Below are 15,487 nucleotides of genomic sequence, written 5' to 3' on the forward strand. Positions count from 1 at the left end.
GCCTTCCGATAAACAAAGTGGAGCAGCCCATTAGCAGCATTCATAAAGGGGGCCAATGGCCCACTTTGAGAAACACTGGTATAAGGGATTCAACAGATGTCACTCTTCCTCGCGAGACAAGAGTACAACCATAGAATGGTTATCATGGACGCTGCTTTCCAGTGAAATGTTGGATTGGTTTCTGACCAATTGTGGTATTTAACACAAATCCTGTTGCACCCAGATTCCATTGGAATAATAGCATTCTACGTCTGCTTTGGCCATGTGTATCTGGGTACACTTCGGGAAAAAAACAGAGAAGCAAACCCTGGAAGTTTTGCAGCCCTGATGAAAGCCAAAGCTTTTTGAGATTCACCATCTGGCATGCAATATGGAGACGAGTGACACAGAAGATACACAATATGCTCTGTTTAGGCTCACTGTGAACTATTAAATATTTATTATGTATAGAACACCTGAGTCCAAAAGTTCTAGAGAACTGCTGTTTTCAAATTCAGCTCACACCCGATAGTCATAAATAGATAGAAGTTTAAGATGTTTTAAATTACTAGTTATTTTGATTAATTATTTAGTCTGGATAGTAGGAGACAACAAGATACAGCCTGTCCAGATACGCTAAATTAACAGAGAACAAATAAGACACTATAACAGTTTCTCCAGTTTCTTTTTCTGGAACAAGGTTAGTACAAGTTGAACCCCTTCTGCAAACCAGCTATTGAATTCTTGTTCTGATTTATAGTCTGTGAAACAAAATGTTGTATTTTTATATTACTACAGCAGCTAATTAGTTCTTGGTCAGCTAGTAGTTTTTAATACAGAGGTTTTGTTTTTCTTTTGTTTTGTTTTTCTTAAGAAATTCAGCAAAGTATTAAAATGATCAATCCTTCTACAGTATGTAGTGCCCAGGAAATTAGCGATGACATTGAAAGTCAGTACATTCTTTTTTCATAACATTCGAGAACCTTCTAAAGCTAATTAATAGGCAAATCATTTTCTCCACAGTACAACTGCATTCCATATGGAACAAACTCATGGTCAAAAAGTGAACTCAAGTACATACACAGGCGGTATTCCAAACTCTCAGTTTTATTGTAAGCCTCACATTTTATGGTGATTTTTCTAAAAAATCCTGTTCCTAGTGTCATGTGACAAAGAAAACTGATTTTTCCATATATACAAATTTAAAATAAGATATCAGGCCTCATGATTGTGGAGAAAAACTTGAAAAAGTGAGCAGAGGGTACCCTAAAATACTGAAGGGCAAATTGAAAAATAACAATCAATTTTCAGTTTTTCAGCTCATGCTATTTGGATATTTCTGAGCCATTGGGCTTAGGAACACTGCACAGGGTACCATTTAGATTCTGTATTTTCTGTATGGTATATTTCAGATACCATAATATTTTCATATTGTAAGTATGGGGAAATAGTTTGGTATTGCAGAACCTGTAGTAAATTTTTCTAAATTCTGTACCATCTTTCAGTGGTAACCACTATTTACATTACAGACACATCTTAATATTGTTACAAAATTCTGTTCATATAATAGGTAAATACAGAATGCAGGGTTGCCCCAGAATTCTCTCCCTTTGGTTCTTCTAGTGCAAAGACCCACAAAGTGATCTCACCATGAAAGAACCATGATGAGAAAGGCTACATCTTCCCTAGAGTTCCTTGTCAGTACATAGGTCTCCCGGCAGGCACCTACCTTTGTCTCTCTCAAGCAGTGGCTCAATATGAGAGCAAAGTTAGACCAATGTAGTACATTGACATATTTTCAGACTCTTGTTCTACATCACTTTAAACTGAGTTTCTCCATCTCCCCATATTGCTCTTTGATGAGACTTAAAAAAATTCAGTTACTCATCCAATTGGAAATTCAGGCTGATTACTTGAAGGATAATTTAAGTGTATTAAATATTGATGATATTCTGAATACTAAGGTGTCAAGGCCAAACTTAAATGCCTTATGAAAGTCAAAAGGTGAGCACTGTGCAATAAAGCACTGGAAATATCACTCTGAAAGGTTTTTTTTTCTGTACAAAGAACCAAAGATTGATTCAAATCCCAGTGGACTGAATAAGCATCTACCCATTCCATAGCAATAGAGTTGCACCGGGCACTAAGGGTACGTCTAAACTACATGACTCCGTTGACAGAGCCATGTAGATTAGTGTACTCGAAAAAGGAAAATGAAGCAGCAATTTAAATAATCGCCACTTCATTTACATCAAAATGGTGGCCACACTGTGCTGATCAGCTGTTTGGCAGCACAGCACGGTAGTCTGGACGTTCCGCGGTCGACAACGGAAGCTTTTGTTGACCGCCCCGGTAAACCTCATTACACAAGGTATAATGGGGCGGTTGACAAAGGCTTCCGTTGTTGACCACTGACCATCCAGCCAAACAGCTGATCGGCACAGTGCGGTGTCCATTTTGATGTAAATGAAGCGGCGATTATTTAAATCGCCGCTTCATTTACCTATGTCTACAAAGCACATCTACATGGCTCCGTCAATGGAGCCATGTAGTCTAGACATACCCTTAGTGGAGAGAAAAGTGCATGCTTTAACAGTGTCAGGTTAATAAAATCATAAAAGATGTGCTTTATACTTTCATGGTGTCAATATAGAAATACAATATAAAATCCAAAATCTAATTAATTCAAATAACAAATTAAAGCATGCCATGACTGATTTTATTGCCCCCCCCCCCCCTTTGGCATTTTAAAAACTTAAATGGTATGGGGCCCAAACCAAAACTCCAGATCTCAATACTGATTCACTTCTTGGGGAAGGGATTTGGAATCTGAGCCCAACTAAAAATCATAATTCTGTAGTAGAGTAAAAGGCATTCTCTTGTTCCAAAGTTTGGGGACAGAAGCACTAAGAATATAGATCTGGATTTGAGAGTTGAAGTTTGGCACTGTTTCTGACTGTTGCCAGTACCAGATGCTTTAGAAGAAGGTCTTTGTTTATTTTTAACTCTGTTGATAGGAGCCATCTGGTCCCTGAATATCTGAACTAAGGAATAACTGGACTGCATGCTTAATAAATAAATGTAATTATCTGAGCTGTGGAACTTCAGATTATCTAAGTATTTTAATTCATTTTTTTCTTTTGGTCATCTAGTGGTATAACTTGCTTTAGTGTATTAACAAGTTGTCCAGCGGCACCTTAAAGACTAACAATTTCATTATGGCATAAACGTTTATGAGCTGCAACTAACTTCATCAGATGCATGAAGTGAAAGACAAAGGAAACAGAAAGCAGGGCTCTAGAGAAGGGAGTGTTATATCAGAGCTAATTCAATCAGGGTAGATGTGGAGAATACCTAACATGGAAAATTACTTAGGATATGTCTACACCAGCCCCCTAGCATTGCTGGCACCTGATGGCATATGTCACATTAGTAGATGTGCAGGTGAATAAGCCTTTAATGGTATGGCTGATATGGTTAGGTCCTGTGTTGGTGTCACTAGGGTAGATAAGTGGACAAAGTTAGCAACAGTGTTTGTTGCAAGGATTCGTTCCTGGGTTAGTGTTTCTTTTGTGGTGTGTGAAGTTGGTGATGAGTATTTGTTTCAGCTTCTGGGCTGTCTGTAAGTGAGGAATGGGCTGCCTCCCAAGGTCTGTGAGAGCAAGAGATCATCATCTAGGTTAGATTGTAGATCCTTAATAATGTGTTGAAAAGGTTTTAGCTGGGGGCTGTAGGTAATAGCCAGTGGTGTTCTGTTGCTTTCTTTGTTAGGTCTCTCCTGTAGTAGATGAAATCTGGGTACCTGCCTGATACCCAAAATAACATTGTGCATGTCTACACAACAAGCCCGTTATTTCAAAATAAATTCAAAATAACAGGCTTTTTACTCTGACTTATGTAAACCTCATTTCATGAGGATGAAGGAAAGACAAGGGAAGAGTGCTCTATTTCAGAATAACTGCTGTGTAGTTGAAATGAGCTATTTTGACTTAAGCAATGCAATTATTGTAGCTCAAGTTGCATAGCTTATTTTTACTTTAGCCCTACTGTGTAGACATGCCCTGAGAGATTAGAGCCAATGCGATTGTAATGTAGGTCTTGGCTGTAGACAATAGATCATGTGATAGGTGGTGGATGAAATTTGGATGTATGTAGGTAAGTATATCAGTTAGTAAGTTTTCCGTATAGAGTGGTGTTTATGTGCCCAACACTTATCTGCACTGTTGTATCCAGGAAGCGGATCTTCTGTATGAAGTGGTCTGGACTGTTGAAATCTTGTTGGAATTCTTCAAGGGCCCCTCCCCATGGGTCCAGATGATGAAGATGTCATCAGTGTAGCACAATTAGAGGAGGAACACTTGCGTGGTTAAAGACATGAAGCCTATAGGTTTATTCAGTATAGCTGAAATTTGGCAAAGGATAAAACATGCAAAACTAAAACAATTTTATATACTTTATAATACTGTATATCGAGTGGCATTCTGCCCCCTTTCTCAAGTACAGTGATCAGAGTTTAAAGAAATTTACCAAGGACAAAACAAGCAATTCTGGAAATCAAATACTTGCCTTAAATAAAGACAATCCTCAACATTTTTTTTTAGGAACTGCCTCTCTCAAATTCTCAGCAGGCATCCCAACTTCTAATTTTCACTATATACAGTAGCTTGAAATGTGCTCTTGATTTATACTAATAGTTCACATGGTCTGACTGTTTTGGTAAATTGATTAGTTCAGCAGTTCTCAAACTGTAGTACAGGACTCAATTTAATAGGGTCACCAAGGCTGGCTTAAACTTGCTGGGGCTTGGGACCAAAGCCCAAGCCCCACTGCCTAAGGCCGAAGCCAAAGCCTGACTGTTTCAGCCTTGGGCAGTGGGGCTCAGGTTATAGGTCCCTTGTCTGGGGCTAAATCCTTTGGGCTTCTGCTTCTTTCCCACTGCCTAGGGTGGTAGGGCTCTAACTTGCCCCCGCCCCTTCCACACAGGGCAGTTGAGCTAGGGTAGACAGAGAGTTCAGTCCCCCCTCATGAGGGCATGTAGTAATTTTTTGTTGTCAGAAGGGGGCTACAGGGCAATGAAGTTTGAGAATCCCTGGCTTAGTTCCTATGTACCTGCATGGGGAGAAAACAGTTAATAATGGACTCTTCTGTCTAGCAAATAAAGGTATAATATGATCTAATAGCTGTACGTTGAAACAGACAAATTCAGACTGGAAATAAGGCACACATTTTTAACATTGAAAATAAATAACCACTGGAACAAGAGTCAAGGGAGATTCTCCATCACTGGTGACTTTTAAATCAAGATTGGATTTTTTTCTGAAAGATAGGCTTTAGGAGTTATTTGGGGGAAGTTGTATGCTCTGCATGGTACAGAAGGTCAGACTAGATGATCAGAATGGTCCTTCTGACATTAAAATCTATGAATCTCTGAATGTTCTCTGCTCTTTCTGTTTTGTTTGGCAACGCATTTTGTTCATATCTGCCCTGGCTTGGGAATTCTCTGCAATGAGTTGTGTAATTCTCTCCTAAACCTTGCAAATCTTAAAGTTTGTTATTTGAATAAATATTCGGTATGACTCCAGCCAAATCACTGAAGACTTCAGTCCCATGAAGGAGTCATTGGCCAGAAGAGGGAAATGGAAGATGGGAGTGTTTGTTGGGATTATAGATAGATAGATATATAGATAGATATATGACCGAACTAAAATGGCACAATGAAAATACAGATGGGGGGGGGGAACGCTAGTAATTTCCATCTGCTCATAGAACTTCTACTGATCAGGGACAGTTTATAGTCCTCACTGACTAAGTCAACAATGTGCAATACTTCCTAATTTATTCAGAGACTTCTACCCTATATCCTTCATGTGGTGAAACTTTTGGTACTTTATTGGGTATTTCATTCTTCAAACATGTAGGCTACGTCTACACTGGCCCCTTTTCCGGAAGGGGCATGTAAATTTCATGAGTCGTCGTAGGGAAATCCGCGGGGGATTTAAATAACTTCAAAGTAGGAATAAGAGCCTCCGGAAAAGGGCGCTTTTTCCGGAGGATCAGGGCCAGTCTAGACGCTCTTTTCCGGCTTTTTTAAAAGCTGGAAAAAAGCGGCGGACATTTTTATTTAAATGCCGCGGGGGATATTTAAATCCCCTGCGGATTTCCCTACGACGACTCATGAAATTTACATGCCCCTTCCGGAAAAGGGGCCAGTGTAGACGTAGACGTAGTGTTTTCACCAATATGGGATAGGAGTTTACCCAAATCTGACCTGCTGTGGACTAACTGTCCATATGGATCTTGTTGATGTGTACCAACAGTTTATTAATGCACTTTGACTAGTCCCATTTCCAAAAGTACTAAATCAAAGTGTATTAATGAACTGGTAATACATGCCAGCAAGGTCCACACAGTTAGTGCAAGGCAGCCTAGTGCAGGGTAGAGTTATACTCTAACATACCACAAACTAAATGTTCACATAGACAAGTTCTTATTTAAATGTTTAACTTTAAAGACTATGGGACTAGTCATGTGCTTAAAGTGATGTGTGTTTTCTGGGTCAGATCACAAGTTAACTGAAGCAGATCCAGTATGTTCCCTATTACTCAGCTTCCTCAAATCTGCTACTTACAAGTTCAAATAGTTAATTGCCCCACTCAGTTCTGAAGTTTTTACTCAGGCAAAAGTTTCCATTGACTTCACTGGGAGTTTTGCCTGAGTAAGCACGGCATGATGGAGCCCTGAGGAGACAGAGGGGAAGGTAAGAATGAATAAATATCATGCTGAGCTTTCTTAATGGTTGATGTGGATGGTGTATCTGTACAGTAGGTTCAAATGGAGAAATGTATGGAGTGAAATCAAGACTGACTTTAAGTTTACACAAAAACAATAAAGCAGTGGCACACAAGGAATTTCTCTGTGCGACAAGTCCCTTTGCAAAAACATGTTCAGAAAGGAGCTCTGCGTGGAGCTCATTAAAATTCTGCAGCCATGGTCCACAAAGAGAGCAGGCAAATGATGAATAAGGGCCAGCACAAATAAAAAGGTCCAGGGAAAAGTAAGAGGGGCCCAGTTCTAGAGACCAGTATTCCATTGGCTTCAATCACAACGCAGAGCCTCAGTATTTACCTATGAAAAATAATTGTCAGGCTTGCAATATTATCATGAACAGTTGCCAACCCAAGCAAAACCTACTTGCTACTTTGTCAACATGATAGTGAAAGTATTTTTCTCTTTCAGCCATAGAAAAGAATTGTTACAAGCTGAGCATAATTTTGTATGATACCATTATTTGCTATTGCTCTGTAAAGAAGCAGGGACAGATTTTTTTTTTGATCACTTAAGTCCTTATTCTACAGCACTAAGTGTCTTATACAGTTATAATTTTTGTAAGGCCACAGAGAGTATTGTGATCATCATTCCTGCATCATACCCATATCTTATGAGTGAACTAGAACATATTTTTAGAAAAACATCCAGGATCACATTGAATTCTGTGTAGCTTCCATTTCATTCCTCATCCTGATTTAAACAATTCATGTGATGAAGAATCCACATCCCTTCACATGAGTTTCAATGGGAAAAGGATTCTACCCATGCAATGGCATACATCAGAATAGTGACATTTTATACTTATAACTATACAGGGTGCAAGTCAGCAAAGAATAAGCCTTAGTGATTTTGCTTGAATTTAACTGAGGGCAGAATCTGTCCCTTAAGTATATAATACATCAAGCAGAATAATAGTTGGTATAAGGAAAGCATTTTTGTGACAACTAATACACAGCATGTCCTGGAAGTCTCAGTCCTGTTTTCCTTACTCAGGCAAAACCCCCACTGATTTCATCTGGATTTTGTCTGAGCAAAGGATCGCAAGATCTGATCTCATGGACTGCAGATGAAATAAATCCAACAGGCTATCTCAGTGAGAAAACAAGTCAAAGAAAAATTTTCTGTTTGTACAAAGGGAGATATTGACAGAAGCTAACCTTACCAGCAAGCCTGTTTCTCTGCAAGCCTGGTCTCATTCAGACGTTTTGGAACTTGTTGCTGGAGGGCTTTGGCAAAGAATCTGGACTTGCCACTGCTGCTACATTTGAACAAAGTGTGTAGGCTCTTTGAAAGTTGTGAAGCAAAGTGACACTTTGCTTTTCTTCTTTGTCTTCTTCTTCACTTTGCTAATTTCGTTCTGGTTTGGCTGGTAGAGTCACTATCAAAGCCTAATGCACATTTTTATTAGGTTTTCTACAGAAGCATTACTTTCATTTCCTGGCAGTGTTCCATGTGCCCTGTAACTAATGCAGCCTCCATTGTTATTGGACAAGGAGAAAAGGGGGAGGGGAGACTATCATTTTTATTCCAGAATGAGAAAAGCTGTCAGCTACCAGAAGAATAAAGACTTCAGTGTTTACTTTTCCACACAGTCCAGTGACTGCATAGCAACAACAGGCCATTTTTAATGGGTTGAATGAAAGAATATGCAAAATGGCATCAATGGAATGAAAAAGTAAATAATTAACATATTCATAGTAGTCATTCCACCTTTTATTCTATGGCACATTACTATGGCGACTGGGAAAGATGAAATCCGAAGGAACAGAATTTAAAATTTACAATAAAAATGATCACCTTTAAGCAAACCCAGGACCGGTCCCTATCTCAAATATGCTAAAATGAATGCCACAGAAATGCTGATTTTTCAATTTGATTTACCTTTTTATGGCCTTATCATATAATATTTACCTAAGTAAAACTCCAACAGAAATCAATGGGACATTCTGCCTGATCATCTGACCAGTGCCCAGCTCTAATAACTAGCCTGGACACGGGACAAATAAATGCAGGTGGGAAATCTCAGCTCCTAGGCCACATTCCAGTGGGAGAATTGTATTATTAGGGGTTAGTTTGTGTCAGGTTCTACACATGTGAGCAACAGGAAGGGCATAAAGAATGTAAGAGTAGCAGTACTGGGTGAAAACAAAAGTCCATCTAGCCCAGTGTCCTGTCTTCTGACAGTGACCAATGCCACTCCAGAGGGAATGGGCAGATCAAGTAATCATCGAGTGATTACCTGACATCTATTCTCATCTTCTGAGAGTCAGAAGTTAAGGATAATCAGAGCATTGCATTGTGCCCATGGCCATCCTGGCTTCTGTGAACTTATCTAGTTATGTTTTAAACCCCGTTATAGTTTTGTCCTTCTCAACATCTGCTGGCAATGAGTTTCACAGGTTGACTTATGTGCAAAGAATAACTTCAATTTTTTTAGTTTGTTTGTTTAAAAATTGCTGCCTATTAATTTCACTGGGTGACCCCTAGTTCTTGTGTTATATGCATTTTCTTTTTCCTACAGTTCTCTCCACAAGAGCATAACTCCTTATGCTCCTCTGAACCCCCAGGCATGCTAGTTACCCTGCAGGGTAAGTGGAGTAGTCAGGAGCTTGGTTTCACTCTGTTTTTCCCCTGGGGTAGTTACCTGGGAACAGAAGCACGTGCTGTATGCTCCTAAGCTATGTAGCAATATGTGCCCTTCTCTTGCATGCTCGGGAGCTTCCAGAGTTACAGGGTCTCCTGCATCTCTTGCTGAGTCTGTGTTGCTCTGCTCCACACAATGCAAATGCCATAAAGGGGCCATGAAGTTGTGTGGCAGGGCTTTTCAAAGCCAGGTTTAGATTTCCTGAAATGATTAGCTGATACTCTGTACCATTATTAAGACGTTCTTGGTGTTGCCAGTTCCTATTCAGACAAAACTGCCAATTGGCAGCAGCAGCAGCAGCAGCAGCAGCAGCAGCAGCAGCAGCAGCAGCAGCAGCAGCAGCAGGGAATTTTGCCTGAGTAAGATGTGCAGGGCGTCTGCTTGCGAACACCACCATAGTTCATGGTGCTGTTCTTATGGATCAGAAGAGCTTTCATTATTCTTAAAAAAGAAACCCACGTATGTTTTTTTTCTTATTATTAAGGAAAATATAGCTTTAAATAGTCTCATATTATCACAGTTTTCACATAGCCCTTCTTCCAGGTGGTGGCAGCAGCAAGAAGGGGCAGGTTCAATGACTAGGATTCCTCTTAACAATACATCACAGAACCACCTTGAGCCCCTAACCAGTATTCTGTACAATTTGCCACCACTCCGGATGCAATATGTGCCATCTCACTAGGGCTGTCTCAAGGAGAGCACAGGGCCTAGGGAACCCCCTCCCACACAGTGTCCCAGGCAACACCCTGCACCACAAGCCCTGCAGCCACTCCACCCCTTTCCCAAGCCCCGCCTATGCTCTGCCTCCACTCTGCCCCTTAATCTCTCCCCAAGCAATGTAGTCTGTTGGGAGCATGGGAGCCTAGTGCAGTGGCAGCAGGGACTGTCCATCCCCGCCCCCCATGGGTGGCAAGAACCAGAGTGTCTAGCAGCCTGTTCCACCCCACCATGCTACCCTCTCCTGGCCCTTTGCACCCTGCTACTCCACAGCAGCGGGAAGCGGAGCGCCCTGGGGCCGCAATGGTCTGTTTCCCTCCGCCAAAGAGAAGCTGAGGGCAGCAGGCTGTGAAGGTGGCATGACAGGGCCGAGCAGTCTGCCGGGTCGCTCTGCCTCCCACTGCCCACATGAAGAGTGGGGAGGGGACCCCTGCTGTTGCCCTGTGCCAGGCTATCATAATCCCCCAACCCCTCCTACCCTTAAGACATTTGGAACAGCCACTCAGGAGTCCCCAAAAACATAGTGCCTATGGGTGGGACGGCTCTGCATCTCGCAAGCACTGAGTCTGTGCATAACAGTAGACAATTTTTGTATGAAAAGGAACAAAGCATTTATTTGGGAAACCACCATAACCACCTTCATAGGCATGACCCTCCACAAACTTCATCTGAGAACAACAACAGGGTACTTTGCTTCAGTTTTCCATCTGGCAATGGGAATGTCTTACAAATATCCCTTTAACACATTGCTCCCTTCTCCTGCCACTGCAGCCCACTCACCATTGGCTGGTCTTGTTTAGCAAAGAGCCAGAGTCCAGAGGTGCACTCACAGGGTTATATGTGACCCCTACAGGTGGGAACTGAGCAATGGCTCTGCTGCTACAGCCTCTGCAGCTGGTTCACCACTCCCGCCACCTCTCTCTGTGTGCTCCCACTGTCCCCTGCCTCTTCTGCTGCTGGTGATGCACCTCATATTCTGAGGTTCCCCCACTTGCAGCTCTCAGCGATTTCAGCAGGTAGTGAGTAGCCTCACTGTCAGGGCAGTCCCTGGGTTGCCTTTCACTGTTCCCATCCAAGGGATCTATTTATTTTGGGTCTTCACATCCTAAACTCAAAACCAAAGTTCTTCAGATGATCTAAAGAAGTGGACTGTGCCCATGAAAGCTCATGATGCCAGCTACATGTTTTGCTAGTCTATAAAGTGATACCAGACAATTTGTTGTTTTTTTCTGTACAGACTAACTCGGCTACCCCTTGAAACGTCCCATCCAAGGTGTAAGGCTAAGCCCCATGACTTGCTTAGAAGTGAGGATAGCTTTGCAAATCATCAACTGGAAACAGGGATCCTTAATTGAGTCTTCTCCGCTCAGCCCTTGAACACTGGAATGGACGAGATTAAAGAGTGCCTAGGACTTTTTCGAAGAGTTCACACACCCTAGTTGAGAAGATCTGTTCCCATTCCCTCTCATCTTCATTGGGATCTGATACCCCTACCCCCACTTAGCAACTGAGGTTGAGTTCACAGTAACCTTCTCAATCAGGGCATGATGCTAAGCACAGTTCTGTTGCCCTTTACTCCTGCAGTGAGGATAATAACATTTAATTACCCCTGCATTCAAATGTCAGCATGATTTGTAACCCCAAACCAGCCAAAATGGATCTTTTTGGCACTGCATCTGCATCTGCTGCACACTTAAGCATGAGTAGGTGCATTGTATGCAAATATGGCATGTTCCTGAAGCCTTTTTCCCAAGCTCATCCCTAGATGTCAGGGTAAATACTAGCTATGGAGCTTATTCCTTTAAGGAGGGTTTGACAACAGAGACAGAAAAAACATTTTTCTCCAAACTAATTTCTATAGTTTGCCACTTTAAATATGTTCTGATTGCCACTGGTGGATTATCAGGAAATTGATACAATTAAAGCAGAAGATTTATCATGATGAGTGCTCATTTTGTTACAAAAACTGTATGTTCAGAATAGCTGTTCAAGCTTGGTCCACAGACTTTTACGTTCAGTTTAAAAACCCACTTGGGTGATTACTTCATGGTGTTTCAGCACTCCAGCAGCATGGAGAAGAAATGAAACTCATCCAAGTGTAATGTGCTCATGTCAGTGATAGAAATGACGTGCTGCATGTTTTGTCTGCCTCAGTTAACTTAGTTTGTGTCTCTGGCTGCAAGTTATAAATGTGTTTTGCTGAGGTTTAGCGCATCCTTATGATTGGCAGCCTCCTTAACTTTCCATTCCTTGGGTGTCATGTGTGAATTGCCCACATTTTAGAGCCAGTTTGATTTTAACAACATATAGTTTTAACTGTAAGAATAGTCTGAATATTATTGCAAAATGTTATAAATCTTATCCATACTGGGATTTGGAGTCCAAATGTCTGGTCCCTTGCTAATTCTATTTACAGAACATACATGCATCCAAATTCCTGAAAAATATATGGATATTTACAATCATATTTATGTTATTTACCACAGAGTTGACAACTATTCTTAGGGGAGAAATATGTCTCCACAGCTCATGTTATTGAATCAGTCAGATATCTGTTAACTAGTCTGTGTCCCTTGCATGTTCTGTTTGACACATTTAGGAAGATGTAACATTTCACCTATATCAGAATACAGCTGCTAGCTAATTATTATGTCCTGTTTGGTTGCAAGGGTGAGCTGAAGAATGATCCAGTGGTGATGGCTATGGGACATAGGAGATCTAGGTTCAAATCCATGCTCTACTATAGACTTCCTGTATGGCCTTGGTGGCATCAGGTATGTCTATACTGTGATAGTAGACCTGTAGGTTGGGCTTTGGAGCTATGCTCAGGCTGGAGGCTGGGATCCTGCCAGGGTGAGGTCTGATCTGAATAGCTCCACTGTAATTTGATAGCTCCGTGAGCCTGAGTCAGCTGATCTGGTCTCTGAGACTCAGTGCCAAGGTTTTTTTTTTTTAACACAGTGAAGACTTACCCTCAGTTACCCTTCAGTAAAATGGGGATAGTACCATTTTGTTAGCTCACAAAGGTGAAAACAGTAAAGAGTGTTGTGAAGATAAGAACATAAAAGAATGTGAGGTGCACAGATCCTACAGCAATGAGTGCCACATAGAATCATAGAATCATAGGACTGGAAGGGACCTCGAGAGGTCATCGAGTCCAGCCCCCCGCCCTCAAGGCAGGACCAAGCTCTGTCTACACCATCCCTGACAGATGTCTATCCAACCTGTTCTTAAATATCTCCAGAGAGGGAGACTCCACCACCTCCCTTGGCAATTTATTCCAATATTTGACCACCCTGACAGTTAGGAATTTTTTCCTAATGTCCAATCTAAACCTCCCTTGCTGCACTTTAAGCCCATTACTCCTTGTCCTGTCCTCAGAAACCAAGAGGAACAAATTTTCTCCTTCCTCCTTGTGACACCCTTTAAGATATTTGAAAGCCACTATCATGTCCCCCCTTAATCTTTTTTTTTCCAAACGAAACAAGTCCAGTTCATGAAGCCTGGCTTCATAGGTCATGTTCTCTAGACCTTTAATCATTCTTGTCACTCTTTGTACCCTTTCCAATTTTTCCACATCTTTCTTGAAATGTGGCGCCCAGAACTGGACACAGTACTCCAGCTGAGGCCTAACTAGTGCAGAGTAGAGCGGCAGAATGACTTCACGAGTTTTGCTTACAACACACCTGTTGATACAACCTAGAATCATATTTGCTTTTTTTGCAACAGCATCACACTGTTGACTCATATTCAACTTGTGGTCCACTATGACCCCGAGATCCCTTTCCGCCATGCTCCGCAAATGTATTTTGGTGATAGCGTAGGAGGCACTGTAATGTTAGTGTGGGAGAACTTAAACTGCTGCCTGTAACAAGCCTGGCATATGAGGCAATGGGACCATGCAGAAGCCCAGCTGCTTTTGCCAGGAATGGACTGGAGAAGCAGGCAGAGCTCATGTGACTGCAACAGAATAGCAATATGCCTCCAGCTCTGCTCCATGCAATAGCCCTGAAGCCCTCTCCTCTGCAGTGGAAATGTGAAGCTTGCTGTGTTTTGACTAATGTCAGGAGACTGAAAGATTTGTTTTTATGTTTGTAGGGCCACAGTTTGGATCTCAAATCCCTCCCCTCCTGACAGGTCCGCTGACAGGGGGTGAGTAGAAGAGCCAATTGCCCTGGCAATTCAATTTCAAAAGAGCTGTTTTGAAAAAACGCATTCTTCCTCGTAAAATGAGGTTTACCACTGTTGAAAAAACCGCTGTGTTCTTTCGATTTAATTTCAAAAGAATGCAGCGGCAGTCTATACGCAAATGAAGTTTTTTTGAAAAAAGACCGCTTTTTTGAAAAAATCCCTGTAGACTAGACATACTTGTTTTAAACTTGCTACCTTTTAATTTCAAACAAAAGGGAGTACTTATTCACACAACGCACAGTCAACTGGTGGAACTTCATGCAAGAAGATGTTGTGAAGTCCAGGATTTTATCAGAGTTCAAAAAAGTGCTAGGTAAATGGAAGATAGGTCCATCAATGGCTATTAGCCAGGATGTGTAGGAATGGTGTCCCTAGCCTCTGTTTCTCAGAAGCTGGGAATAGTTAACAGGTTATGGATCACCTGTGCTGTTTGTTCCCTCTGAGAACATAAGAACGACCATACTGGATCAGACCAAAGGTCCATCTAGCCCAGTAGCCTGTCTGCCGACAGTGGCCAGCACCCAGAGAGAATGGACCGAAGACAATGATCAAGCGATTTGTCTCCTGCCATCCTTCTCCAGCCTCTGGCAAACAGAGGCCAGGGACAGTATTTCTATCCCCTGGCTAATAGCCTTTTATGGACCTAACCTCCATGAAATTATCTAGCTTCTCTTTAAACTCTGTTATAGTCTAAGGCACTTAGCCACTTTCAGAAAGACAGGATATTGAGCAGGTTATTGAGCTAGATGGACCTTTGGTCTGATCCAGTATGGCCCTTCTTATAGAATCATAGAATCATGGAATCATAGAACACTAGGACTGAAAGGGACCTTGGGAGGTCATTGAGTCCAGTCCTCTGCCCTCACAGCAGGACCAAGCACTGTCTAGATCATCCCTGATAGATGTCTATCCAATCTGATCATAAATATCTCCAGAGATGGAGATTCCACAATCTCCCTAGGCAATTTATTCCAGTGTTTAACCACCCTAACAGTTAGGAAGTTTTCCTAATATCCAACCTAAACCTCCCCCTGCTGCAGTTTAAGCCCATTGCTTCTTGTCCTATCCTCAGAGGCCAAGGAGAACAATTTTTCTCCCTCCTTCTTGTGACACCCTTTTAGATACTTG

At 41.7% G+C, this 15,487-nt stretch overlaps 1 protein-coding gene across 4 annotated transcripts in view; it reads left to right on the plus strand.

Moving 5' to 3' along the window:
• The window catches only part of ANGPT1 (angiopoietin 1), a 224,715-nt gene that overhangs the window by 55,958 nt on the left and 153,270 nt on the right, over positions 1-15,487 (plus strand). The window lies entirely within an intron of this gene.

The sequence above is a fragment of the Pelodiscus sinensis genome, chromosome 2 (genome assembly GCF_049634645.1).
Source record: "Pelodiscus sinensis isolate JC-2024 chromosome 2, ASM4963464v1, whole genome shotgun sequence".
In the NCBI taxonomy this organism is placed as follows: Eukaryota; Metazoa; Chordata; order Testudines; family Trionychidae; genus Pelodiscus; species Pelodiscus sinensis.